Source organism: Pinus tabuliformis, chromosome 2_2, assembly GCF_031772625.1.
Source record: "Pinus tabuliformis cultivar Carrire ecotype Pingquan chromosome 2_2, CPIR1, whole genome shotgun sequence".
In the NCBI taxonomy this organism is placed as follows: domain Eukaryota; kingdom Viridiplantae; phylum Streptophyta; class Pinopsida; order Pinales; family Pinaceae; genus Pinus; species Pinus tabuliformis.
In genome coordinates this window covers 1,036,543,116-1,036,557,975 of record NC_142300.1, presented here as the reverse complement: position 1 = coordinate 1,036,557,975, position 14,860 = coordinate 1,036,543,116, and the positions used below count along the sequence as shown (strand labels likewise).

The following is a 14,860-nucleotide window of genomic DNA, read 5'->3' as shown; positions in this document are numbered from 1 at the left end:
GTTTGTTTATATCAGGCTTATATCCAAATAGAAAGAGCCTAGCTACTCCAATATAAATTAAAGTCAACACAAATCATTTTTAATTTCGCACAAGAAATATAAGTAGTCTGAAAATATAAAAACTTAAAGCATATGAATATATTTTTTAGAAAATGTTTAATTTCTCATTTACACATTTATATAAAAAGGAAAAAAAATGTTCGATGTTTTATAGTACAAAAAGGATTTAATTCTAATGAAGCAAAGGAGTCCATACTAAATAACAAGTAAACATTATGAACAATAATGTAAATTTTGTTTTATTACACATATCGAAATTTGTTTGACAAGTTAAAGGGATCGAAAGAAGAGCATCTATTGCTCTTCCTCAAATATGGAAACATAATTATAGGAAATGACCTCTTACAATTTTCAAATTTGAGGTCAACTCAACTGCTTCCTCAATATCAAGAATAGTGAGTTCTCTTCAAAGAAATATATCGTGTCTTCATGTTAGACTAATCAACCCCACTCTTTGAGTACCAGGGCAAGAGCCTCTTTAATATGTTTGGTCCATTGATAGTAAACATGTTTTTAAAAACAAGTTTGAGAAACAATGAAAAAGACCAATTTACACTTTACAAACATAATTCAAGCAATTGAGATCCCAACCAAAGGTAGAAAGTTATCTAATACATACAATGGTCGACAACATAATCCATCACTACCTTCCATGTCGAGACATCTATATTTTGCAGTATTTAACAACCTATTGTGCAACAAAATCCAGTGAATGGATTTCATAAGTTTGAACAAGAGAATCTATAAAACATGGATTTGATGAATTTTAAAGATGGACTTGAAAACTAACCCATGACTCACTTTGATTTATGCATGTTTGCGTCCAGGGGATGGTGCCTTTCTCACTATTTCCTTACAACAGGTGGTTTTTAATGTAAATTTTCCTCTCAATTGATTAGTACCAATGGTAGATTCTATTTTCGCTGGCATTCCAAATGTTCTAAACAATTCTTGATCATAGTGCTAAATGAGGTCCATTAACCACAACTAATCTCTAACCAGAAAATCAATAGAAAAAGTTGTCAGGTTCAGTAGCTGTCAAATACAAGTACCTGCATTTATGGTGAAACAAGAATAATAACATCCATAATGCCGATCCTAGAAAAAGTTGTCAGGTTCAGTAGCTGTCAAATACAAGTACCTGCATTTATGGTGAAACAAGAATAATAACATCCATAATGCCGATCCTTTTGTCATACAAATTAAAAAATCAAGACCTGAATACCCTTACTGTTGTGAAGCAGAAATATTAAAACTTCCCAATTCAAAAACCCAAAGCTTGCAGTCTGTCTTCAAAGCCTTAATTTATCCTGAACGAAGCCATTAGTGGGAAATGATTTATGCTAATGGATGCAACTAATCTCTGACTAGAATATGAAGAGAAAATTTGTCAAATTTCCCAAAAAAACCAGTTACATTTTCACAAAATGTTAAAAGGAACAACAAAATATCATAATTTCATCTAGCAAAAGAATAATGTTATCTTCTTTGATGCACACTTCCTAAATGAATGACTAAAGAATCTCTAGATGATGTCAATACTTTGGATTAGATACCATTAAAATACCACATAGGTTGTCATCGTAGGATGTAAATTCACTAAATATGCTTTACCCGCTAGGCATTTTTGAGCAAGTTCCTAATGGATAAAAGCATGATTGTTAAAGAGTGGGGCGTCAGGCTCGAAAGACATGAGTGAAGAAAAATTATTTTCTTATTTCCTTCTAATAATAGTCACTTAGAGAATGGAGTTGTAGAATATGACAGGATCAGGTTCGATGGAAATTTCAACTTTTAAAATTGACTTATCTGATCAGGTGGAAATTAGAATAGATGTTTAGATCAGATACTAAAACATTAAAATGCAGTGCTAAGGTTGACATGTTGGTCCTTTTAATATCTATATATATATATGTGTGTGTATATATATATATATATGTGTGTATATATATATATATATATATGTATATATATATATATATATATATATAGATATATATATATATATATAACTTTGTGTGTGTGGGGGGCAAGGGAGCCCATATGACATCTTAACTCATCGATGTATGTCACTACAACAAAACCAACGATTTGCACCAGATTTAGCACCAGATTGATGTATGTCACTACAACAAAACCAACGATTTGCACCAGATTTAGCACCAGATTTTACAATTGGTATGAGCAACCTAGCACTAAATTCGACCCTATTGTACAATTTTTAAAGTTTTCTTTCTGACGCTGGATTTTGCATCATTTTTCATGCCATATTTTTCATCCTTTTTACACCGAATTATGCTTTCATTGTTTGTGTCAAATTTTGAACCAAGATTTGCATCTGATTTTATGATAGGTTTTTCTTCTACTTTTGTGCCATTTTTTGCATCTATTTTTCATTGTTCTTGGCTTCCTATTTTGTGTCATTCTTAACTTAGATTTTTGCACCATATTTTGCATCCAGTTTAGCATATTTTTCAGCATCCATTTTATCCCAAGTTTCACATCTAGTCTTACACCAAGTTTTGCATCTAGTCTTACACTAGTTTTTGGATCTAATTTTGTATGTAGTTTTGCACTAGTTTTTGTGCCTATATTTGCACCATGTGTTCACTTAACTTTAGCACCAAATTTTGCATCAATTTTTGTGCCCATTTTTGCATATTTTTTTGGATTATTTTTTTACATCTACTTTTACATTTGATTTGTCTTCCTTTTTCACATCCCATTTTGCACCATATTTTGCATCATTTTCTGCATCAAAATTTTCATTGTTTTTAACACCATTTATTGCATCCAATTTTATATCATTTTGAGCATCCAAATTTGCATCTATATTTGCATCCTTTGTTAAGCCATATGTTGTGTCCAACTTTACATCCCATTCTGTTTCTACTATTACATTCAATTTTGAGCCATTTTTTACTTCCACTTTTGCATTTGTTTTTGCACCAAGTTTTGCATCACATTTTTCATACAACATTACATCTCAATTTGCATCCAATTTTGAGCTAGTTTTATGCCATTTTTGCACTTTTTTTGTGTCCACTTATGTGTCCAATGTTGCACCATTATTTATGTCCACTTTTTCATCCTTTTTGGTGTCTAATTTTACATCATTTTCGCTATCCAAATTTGCATCATTTTTTTGCCTCATTTTGTGCCCACATTTGAATCTCATTTTGTGTCTAAGATTGAGTTTGAAATTGCATATGATTATGAATCATTTTTGGCATCCAATATGGCATCTTTAGTTTCACCATTTTTTAGCCCCATTGTGCATCTTGTTTTATGTCTTTTCTTACATTTTTCTTTTTCTTTTTTTGTGCCCAAGTTTGCATCCCAAATTTACAATAGTGATTTGTGATGATGGACCTTTCATGGCCCTCACCATTTCATATATAAAAATATGACTTTTGACGATGGCCCTTTAATGAATATCATTATTGATACATATATATGGATGGATAGTGATCATCACCATTCCCCATGAATATTAGGTCATAATGGAATCGAAGCACCAACCACCTACTTGTAAAGAAGGTACTCTTCCATTGAGATAACACCCTTCAAAGAATTATAATTTGAAAATTTATAAATTCTAAATTCTAAAACTTTAATTAAATTATAAAATAATCAAATCAGAAGGGAAACAATAGATACTAAACAACAATTATAAACTTATATGCGATGCAAATTCTAATAGAATCTAATTAAAGTATCTTTGCACTAGGATCTAATAAATTGTCAATAGAAAACTTATTATCTATGTAAAGAAGTTGATATTCCAATTGAACACATTATATCAGAGTTGCAACCAACATCCTGGCCACTGCACCCAAACCTTCCCCACCCCACGCACCCACCAAACTATTGTAGTCATAATTAAGCTTGTTATATAAGTTCACATTATTATTCTTCCAAATATTCCTCCAACCATTTCAAAAAAGGATCGAGTGAGTTCACAAAGGTTTGCCTGAAATGCCGAAAATCACATCAGATCTTATTTTCACCTTGACAAAACTCAAACTATAAGAACAATATTAGCTTTATGAAATCCCAAAAGTTTCTTAATCAAGCATTTCAATTCTCATTTTAATAGAGTTCAAAACTCTCTAAATCATACAATTAGATTTGTCTAAACCTAAATTAATTGCATTTCCTCATAACAAAAAGGTAAAAAAACAAAGAATAAAAAAATGTTAGGCTGTTAATACCTGCCCTTTGGGTTACCGCCTTTGCAAAACCACATCAAAATAGTATCTTCAACAAGAAATTCCTCATCATAGAGAGACCTCACAATTTCAGGAAACAATTTCATGATTATACCTTCGTCATGACATTGAATTTGAATCTTGTACGTTATCTTGTACGTTATCTCCAACTGTAGTTTTGCAATTGTACATAAACTGTCAACACATTTTGTCCATCTCTTAACCTGATAATTCAACAATGTAGAGAATCATTTTAGTAAAATATGTAAGGTTCATACAGTTCCCAAAAAACCCATGTACAAAACTTCTAATAACTGAATTGTTAAGACTTGAAATAAAATAACAAAAAAGCTAATGAATTCCAAATACCAACCAAAAAAGCAAAGATGTAACAAAAAAGCTAATGAATTCCAAATACCAACCAAAAAAGCAAAGATGTTCATTTTACATGCAAAAGGAAAATATCCATGTTAGATGGATAACCATCATTAGAAATATTGCACACAAAAGTTGATAAGTACATTATGGTAACCCAGTGGGTTAGCTCAATTGGTTTGAATTGACCAACTTTAAGGCATAGAGGTCATGGATTCAAGTCCCACAAATTCCCTTTGGGTTAGGAGTACAACATATACACTAGCAGAATTTACCATGGTTTCCATTCATATGAATGTGAGGAATCCCCTCAAGGATTTCCCCAAGTAAATTTTCCATGGGAAAAAAAAGTACATCCTCGATGGAAATTCGTGGATACAAACATTGCATGCATAACTAATCCCCACATGTTACATACAAAAAATGCAATTGCAAGATAATAATCTGGTCAAACCAAATGAGCTAGATCTTGACATTAAATGCATGCATTGATTGTTAAGTTTGATCCTTGTAGTACCTTTGATGGAAAGTGGAATTAACATCAAATCTAGCATAAGCATGAACAATTTATTGACTCATGAATTCCAAGTGAGATAAAATGAAAACACATTAATGAAACACTTTAAAAAATGTACCATATATTAGAAAAGAGCACACACTCTTTACATTGAATGAAACCTTCATGGAAACAGAGGTTGAATGATTCAATACTGCATCTGTATACATTCTGTAATTAATTTACAAAAAAAATATAGAGTGAATTGACAGTTTGGTAAAAATATTTATATATACATCAATCAAAAAAACAAACATGTGCAAGAAGAAAAAAAATGATATTGAGAGGAAGAAACAAATTATCCACAATTGCATTAGATTTTAACAAAGGTTGTCTATGAAATTGAGACATTCTATTTTCTCATGGATATCAATGAAAGGATCAAAGTGCGTAACAAAACATGATTCTTAAAAGTAGAAAAATGCAAGCCATGGGGATGACCCTTAAAATAGTTATCCATGGACCCATTTCCCCATTAGATTCTAATACTGACTAAAAGTTGTAAACATATTAAACACTTAAGAAGAAGAAAATATTCATCAAAATTCAGTAAAAATCCATAAGATTGTTAATGATATGATGAGGCATAACACATATGGTAAAAACAAAAGATAATACACATTCAAAAAATATTAAATACTAACTTGATGCAATGCCAAATTTGAATTTTGTTGTTGGTATTTGCGAGATCACTACAACATCCATAATAACATCCCATAAGATACACACTACTTTAATATCAGGTAACTTTGACTATTTATGGTGCTGCTTTACAAATTCAATGACTTCTGGAATATCAACATTCTCTGTAATCAAAGTTGTTAATTCATTCTTCATGTCCTTCAATTTCACATTAAAAATTTTATTTTCATTATATTTGACAAGAGCATCCAAACCCCCTTACTGTCACACAAAAAGTAAAAAAGACATATGTTAGTAACAATCGACAACAAAAACATGTGACTTTAAGTAAACAGCTTGGTTCCAACAAAAACGTTTTCCCACCTGAAGTGTTCTGCAAAAGATTCAGTGTTGTGTTTCTGTATTGAGAACAGATCAAGAATATTATCTTCTATCTTCCCTCACTTCAACAATACTATGACATCATCAAGACTGTTTTCAACCAGATACTCCTTGAAAAAATATGTGATGAATGAAAGAAAAATCCCCTTGGAAACAAGGTTGTCTTTGAGAAATAGTTGAAAAATGGTTTCTGGTGAAAGCCCATATAATTTCTGAGAGAGTGAGTGCAGTAAAAATTTCAAGTTTTTTCCTTTCATTGTCCTCAAAAAGCTCAAGGGACTACAAAAACCTTTGCATAACATTTTCAATATTCTTAATGAGGAAATGCCTCCTGTGAAGTATCTTCTATATATTCAGAACAGATGGCAAGATATTATGCTTTGCAGGTTCACAATTCAAAACAACATAAGGATGTTGATCCCCTTCTTTAGGTTTTATGGTACCCGATTGTGTGTGACCTCCAATGAAGACCACCTATCAATGATCATCGACATTAATAACTTACTATAGTTTTAAAAAAAATAACTTTATCAAACAACTAATAGCTAAATTGATGATCAATTATTACTCCAAGACCAAACCATCCATATTTAGTGTGGGAGATCTATATTTAAAATGTAAGCATATAATTGAAGATTAAGGTAAAAATGTCTCAAGCTACCTCTTTTGAGAAAGGAGGACCAAGGAAGAGGGAAATCATGACATGCCACAAATCAAAGTCCAAAGAAGAGGGAAAACATGAGATGCCACAAATCAAAGCCTCTACCCGCCATCAACCAACCCAAAACCCTCCCCATCAAACCTATGTTGTAAATGCTCTAGACCCTAGTTTAAGGGCTACATTTCCAACACTCTAAAACTTTTTATGTAAACAACCTACACTAATTCAACTCTAAATATGAATATGTAGAGGAAACTCATACTCTTATGGGAAGAACAAAATAATGATAGCATTGCATAAAACCTATCCCTTCCATCATTAGAAACAATAGAACCCTTGGTTTCCCTTGCCACAATCACTGGTTTGGGTAAAGTTGATACCTTCAAGTTTGATGCACATAAGAGAAGAAGCACATTGTAGCATTAACATGTTGAAAAAGAACATAAAAAGAATATTATGTTTAGCATTCTGGAAAGAAATAACACACCTACAACTTCTTAAAATCATAGATAAGAACAAATATGCTTAACAATGATTCCATCCTTAAAAGAAAAAGTAACAGAGTTAATCATTATTCACTCTACATTACAAGACCACAGGAAAATATCAACACAACATTTATCATTATAACTAGAGTAGAAGAAAACGAGAGTGCATGCAAATATGAGGATGTGCCTTGCCCTTTCAAGGTTTTTGGATTCTACCAAAGTAGAGTTATGTCTTTTCTTTTCTTCCTTGAGTTCAGTTTTTAGGTCCTTAAATTCCCTCTCAAGAACTGGCGCCTGGCTTTGAATTTTTAATACCATCCTCTTACATGCAACAACTTTGACTGCTTTAACTCTTTCAAACTTGTTGCATATTCCCAAAACGTAAGTGTATTTTTTTCAAATTACATCACAAAAAATTGATAAGCTTTCCAACACACAAGACACTGACAATTACAATTACAAATTCCTATTCTATTTAAATATGACAAATTAGAACTATTTAAATCACCTCCATGTTTCATAAGTGCTAAAGCTAAGTTGCATAGAAACATACACACATGTAGATACCGATACGCCACATTTCTTAAAACTGAAGATCTGGATAAAGGGAAACTATACACACAACAAATATAAACAACAGTTTTTTTTTCAAGTTAATATCTGGATACAAAAAAATGATATTAAAAACATGTTTCCACACTTATTAAAAACATAGAAAATTCACATTTTCAAATGGGTTTCAATACAAATCTCTATTACAAAATTTAGAAATGCAGACTGATATGAAAGGCTCAGATTTGTCTATTTTAGGATGAGGGAAGGGTTGTTTTATAAGGAAAAAGTATGATTTTAGGGACTGTTTTAAATTTTATTTTATATTTTTTTGTTACATTTTGAAAAACGTTTTTAAGGATCTGACCATTGGACGTTTTTGGCTAGAAACAGATCTCGGGTGGATCTCCAACACTTCCAAACCTGAAATATATCTTGAGTGAATTTGAACATGCAAAAAAAAGATCCCATAATTATGGTCAAAATCTTATTAGATTCCAAGGATTAAATAAGAAAATATATATCCTTCCTCATATTTTTTTGTTAATGGTCATTATGTTAAAACTTTGAAGGTATTTCCTCCTCAATAGCTTATGCAAATAAATTTATCTTTGAGATTAAAGGGTGATTGAATAGGAAATTCGTTCAAACATTTAATACATAATCCAAGTCACAACTATATAATTATTTTTACAATGTTTGAGGCTAGGATGATGGAAGAAATGGAATTGAACGACTACTAAAAACCCATGCACAATATGTAAAATATGAGATGACCCCAAAAACAAGAAGAAGAGAAAAAACCAAAAGGATCAGCCCTTTGAAATGTTGCATTCCACAGTTTTTCTACATGAAGGATTTGTTTGCTGTAATGTTGTTTCTAAAAAGAGAATAATTAAATTTCCAGAACCCCAAATTTAATCCCATCACACAAAACCAATGTTTTGGGCTACAACCTGTATAGCAAATTTAGATAGAGAGTAATACAAAAAAAATGGGAAAAGTGTTCATATTGTCCAATCATCAATGTCCATTGTCAAAATTGAAGATACGTGCCCAGAATATTCCTGGATTTGCCTAGAACATCTCTGAAATCTACCAAGAACATCCCCAAAATCTATCCAAAACGTCCTTGTAATTTTTTCCAAACATCATGGAGATGGACAACAAGTCCCTGATAAATTCCCCAGTTTTTCAAGGACATTTCCAAATATTCCCCATGTACCCAAAGTGTTGAAACATTAGGTATGGGATTTTTTTTTCAATGGGACGGGTCCCTACACATCCTAGTTGAAAATAATGTAACCATAATAATCTACAAACTACATTTTTACATAAAACCCAAAATGAATAACATCCCTATTTTGTCACACAACATCACCAGTTTTTGGAAAGAAAAAGATCAATCAACCTTATGGAATTCCAAATACTTCTTCCCAATCAGATCCTCCAACCACCTTTAGAAAAAAATAACTTTTGTAATGAAGGGGAGAGAAAGAGAGCATTGAAGTCAACAATAACCCATTCCCAGAAGACTAGTTCAGTCAAGGTTTATAATTTTTGGAGGGTATAAATTATTTGAGAAACACATCTCGCAGAGTGGCATTGCATACTTCCTCGCACTTAGGTGCAACTATATTTTATCCAAAAATGGAGGTATCACCCTAATCAAATGGTTTTAGGTGTAGCATCCCATTATGTGGCACAACCTCGATATTTTAGTAAAAATTAAAGATTAATCAAGTTTATAGCATTCCAAATACCTTCTTCCAAACTATCAGAGCATCCTACCATTCCCTAGAGTGATCTCTTTCCTGATGAATGTGATCGAAAAAAATGTATTGAACTTAATAGTAACCCAAATACAAAAGATTTTGGTAGGTTCACAGTTGAGATTTTACTTTTTTGGTTGGAAGTTCTCAAGAACACACCCCCAAGGAGCTGCAATGTATATTTCCTTTAGTTTAGGGGCAGAAAAATCTAATCTGAAAGCTGCAATGTCACCCAAACCAAATGGAGGAACATTCCCATATATTGCATGATATTATCGTTTTCACAAAAAAGAAAGCCTACTCAATCTTATGCCATTCCAAAAAATCATCTTTGCTGTTAAGAAAGTTTGGTTTGATGGTAGTGTGGGAATATTTCATATCCTTTACTAAGGTTCAAATACTTTAGAGAGATCTTCACTAAAATGGGAATAGATTCTAGGACACAACTAAATTAGATAAAGAGATCTTCCTCAAATATTATAAGTAAGCTACACTATATTGTAATATTCTCAAGTGGACTATTTCAAGTGAATGTACAAGTCTTAAGTGACTTTGGTGAAATAGATACCTTGCCCTTGATGACTTCATCGAAATGGATACCAAGGCATACATAACTTTAGCTAAATATATTTTAAAAATTAATGTGTAAATGTTATACTTGATCCTTATAGCACACTGAACATTTCTGATGAGAAACAGGTTGAGAATTTGGGCTTTTTGAACACCTCTTCATCCACATTAAGTGTGAAGGGTCAATGCACAAGGTAGAACCCTACCATGGTAGACTCACAAATGTTGGAGTAGATTTTGTTTTAGGTATCAAAATATAAATGGATTATTTACTTATGGACCTACTGCACCAACCATAGTGAGAAATTGATCTAAAAACCAAGATGATCACGAATTCACTCTTAGAGGGCTCGAAAAACTCAAAAAACATCCAAACCTTTGAAGAAGGGCCACATTGGTTCCACAACTTACTTGTACTATATGAAGGCAACTCCTTGTCAGCAAACTTATACTTTAGGGCTCTCCAACTTATAACACAATCTATCAGGATATGTGTGAAAAACATCCAACAGACAAGGGCATGGAACCATACAGCCAAAAAGGTAAGGATGTCTAACTAAAAATTAAAACCCAACCTCAAAGACAATATTTAGACATCATCATATCCGTTGTAATTACCCAAGCAGCCAATAGTAAGTCCAATATAGAACCATATTAAACAAAAAGAACAAATCCTGACCTCAAAAAATGTATCACCATATCTTGAGAAGTCAACATCTGAGGATTCAATGCTCTTAGCAACAAGTTCTTGAGAAAAATAAATTCCTTTTAGTTGGGGCTACAATTTTTTTAGTTTAATTTCACTGATTGTGAGAATAATGTGTACCATTTCCAGTTAACGAATCTTTTTTATTTGATTACAATGTGCAACTAACTTCCCTAGTTATTGAAGGTGAGACAAAGCATTACAAAGATGTAAATTTTCATTTAAACAACATGATGTTGTGCAGGTGAATTGTAGAAGGATAATAATTATGCCTTTCACTAATAGAATTATCCAAGGACAAAGACACGCATATAATTTCTTAAACATACCTTCGCATCTATGCTCGGAGGTGTAAGCAGTTAGAACTGTATTTGCTTATAAATATTACTAAGTTATGTTGAGTATAGGTTGTTTTGACCTTTGATATACTGATTCTAATGTTGGGTGATTGTATTATAACATATTTATAAACTCTCAAAATCTTTTTACATAGGAATGCCCATTCTTGGCTGGAGAAATAGATGTAATGTCAAAGCCTTTATACAATGAGTATGAATTTTTGTAGTTTCAGGTGATCTTAAACATACCTTGACATCTATACTCAGAGGTGTAAACAGTTAGAACTGCATTTTTTTTATAAATACTACTAAGTTATGTTGAGTAGAGGTCGTTTTGACCTTTGATATATTTTTTCCAATGTTGGGTGATTGTATTATAACATATTTATAAACTCTCAAATTCTTTTTACATAGGAATGACCATTCTTGGCTGGAGAAATAGATTTAATGTCAAAGCCTTTATACAATGAGTATGAATTTTTGTAGTTTCTGGTGATCTATACCTAATTTATTGTAATGGAAAACAAGTTATGTTGTAGCTTCAATATTTGATAGATTCTTTCTTTCTATTATTGAAAGCATTATTTGTTTCAGTTGAACAAAATAAACAAGTTTTGTGTATTTGTAGTTCCTTTTTTATGGAAATCCAGTTGGTTTCAATGCAAATAATGCATGTTTCTTTCTTGACGCCTTGTTTTCCAATCATCATTTGCACTTGTCAAAGACTAAAATATTGTTGTTTATGAATAGTCTCAAGCTGATCATCAATAATATTGGGACAACAACATGGTAACCAAGGAAGAAATTGAGGCTAGAGGACAAAGCAAAATAGAGGTTTTAATTAAGCAAGAGAGGGCATTGGCCTACACATTTTCTCATCATGTATGTGCTTAAATTCTACTTGAAAATGCTAATATGCCAAATTAAAAAAATTGTTTGACACATTTTGATAAATATTGCATGTTTAAAACTATGAAAGAATCCTCCAAAATCAGTCCAAACTAAGTTGATGGAGATTGATCCCGAGAAGCCTCACTGGGGATGGAGTTGGTTAGATCGCTGGATGGAAACTAGGCCATGTGATAACCATGGGATGACCACGAATGAAAATTCTAAAGGGAAGCTTCAAACTATAGGTGAGATTTGAAAAAAAGACACATATAGTGTTAAAGCAGTATAATGTAGAATTGGCCAACATTGGTTGCATAATATCTAATCCATTTACTCCCCTTTCAAAATCCTCCATACCGAAAAAGATGTCATTGATGAGCACAAAAATCAAAAGAGAGACAAAAATATTTTGATGTCAGAAAGACCAAGATACAACTCTCGTAACGGTGTAGCAGGTACATCTTCTATGAGAGACGATGATAACCTTATGAGCTCTCCTAGAATTCCCAACTACATGGCATCTACAGAGTTTTCCAAAGCAAAGTTCAGATCACTGAGTACTAAAAAAATAGAAGCCTTGGACTCTTGACACAATGCCTATTTCATATAGAAGGAAAAGGCTATATTTTCCTTTGTCAGAGGCTAGTTCAGGCCCATACAAGTCCACTAAAGGCTCCATGTTTCCTCATACAAGTCTCAATTTGAAAGGGCTTTCAGGACCATCAAAATCAAAGAAGTTCATCAATTCTTTGAAAGATATTAATATTGAATCAGACCATTCCTCTTTGGCCTAGGGTCATAGAAAACATTTTAGATAAGTATTTGTGTTGGTACATACCGAAACTATTATAATATGGATGGGATGAGCTTGGAAGTTGGGAGTAGTAGCCTATTAACATCGCACTAACTTGGGCATCATTGTTTTTATTTGGATTCACTTTTATCTCTAAAAATGGAAGATCTGTCACAGGAGGTTTGATACATATTCGATTTCAATATATCTTTATGGTTCAGCTTGGTTCATTTGTTCATGGCTCGCACTTGATAAATCTACCACTTGTTATCTTTGCATGGATCAAGATTCTATATTGCATCGCATAGATGGAACCATGGTATGGTCTCTATATCTCACATTGGTGGCATAGTAATATGATCTCATTGCATCACATGGATGTCAGTGATATAGTCTCTATACAGCACATCACGTGGCATCTCAGAACAAAACTTCACTTGGCATTTTATTTTAGAACTTTTCCTAGCACATATATATTGATGACACTAGCTCAGAAATATTAACAATTGGCTATCGACTATTGCATATAGTAATGAATCTTGTGAGTGATCTAAGTAACTATGTGATGAATAGTCTGGAATAGTATCCTTGCGATGGATATAATATCTGCGGTCTATCCAATGAATGGTGTCAAAATTATGATATCTAAGATTGGTATAATATATCTCTGCAACATGTGTGGTTCAGTTCCTTTGTGATTCATATGATATGGCCGTATGGTTTTGCAATGGTATCTCTGTGTTATACGAATGTTTGATTCTAGTCATTCTTCAGTAGAGTCCACCATTATACATGGTTGCAGTATGATCAGTGTAGTATCACTCAGTAATAGGGTTGTATGTTCAACTTTATTGGCATCATTAGTATCCAAATTATATATATGGAAGCATTGTAGCCCTGTGGTGGCATTTACATGGTGAAATACCTATTAACTATATGATGAAATTTTGATATCAGTTGCACTATCCATGTAACTTGTTCACAAACAAAGTTGTGAATAAGTCTTATGAAATTTGTAATTTGATCCCCTCTGTTGGATTTTCTATGAAATCTTATGGAAGAAGAATAATTATGGGTTTTCCCCCTCGTGGGGTTTTGACCTTGGTCTCCGACCAAATCTTGGTTTCTCTATGTGTACTCATTTTTCTTCTGCTGTTATTTCCATTGCATTATTGATGATATTGTTCTTTCTACATAATTGCATTTGATATGATAATTTTATGGGGTGAATAAATATGTAATGCAATTACCAAAGCAAAGAACAACATTAGCCCTAAGAAATTTAACATGGTATCACAAGTGGGCTAAATAAAAGTCATGAATATCACCCCTTTGAAGACATCATTGAGGGAAGAAAGTAAATATGGGGGAGACTTAAAAGAATCCTATGGTTTAGAGGAAACCCTAGGAACCCTTGTTAGGGCTTGGTGGATAACATAAGATTAGGCTTTGAAAGAAACCCCTGAAGTATGGCTTGGAGATAATGAAGGCTAAAGACTTGAAACCCCCAACTTTCTTCTATAGATTGACAGGAAACTAAGATGAAGAGCATGAAAAACTCAAATGAAGTGTAAGAAGACATAATTTCTTCCACTACAATAATATTACTCTTCGTTTTACACAATTCCATACTTGGAGCTGCCTGTGATGCATAACCCATGATGTGTAATTAGAATAAACCTTTGTAGGTATGGAAAGCCCACAGTATTGTGACATGGAATAGAAAAACATTTTATCTAAGGATGTGGTGCTTTCTAAATTGATTTCTATGGGTTTTGAATTCAATGTTGCATTGGAAGCGTTAGAAGTTGTTGGGAAGTTAGTAAACCATGCCATAGATTTCATTTTGGCAGGAAATCCTTCT

General features: G+C 32.5%; 2 pseudogenes; one reads left to right on the top strand and one right to left on the bottom strand.

The window, feature by feature from the left end:
• Positions 1–3,969: 3,969 nt before the first annotated feature.
• LOC149196907 (uncharacterized) lies at positions 3,970–11,311 on the bottom strand (annotated as a pseudogene).
• A 2-nt stretch (positions 11,312–11,313) lies between these two features.
• Positions 11,314–13,021, top strand: LOC149196906 (protein IQ-DOMAIN 3-like; annotated as a pseudogene).
• The last annotated feature ends 1,839 nt before the right edge of the window (positions 13,022–14,860 follow it).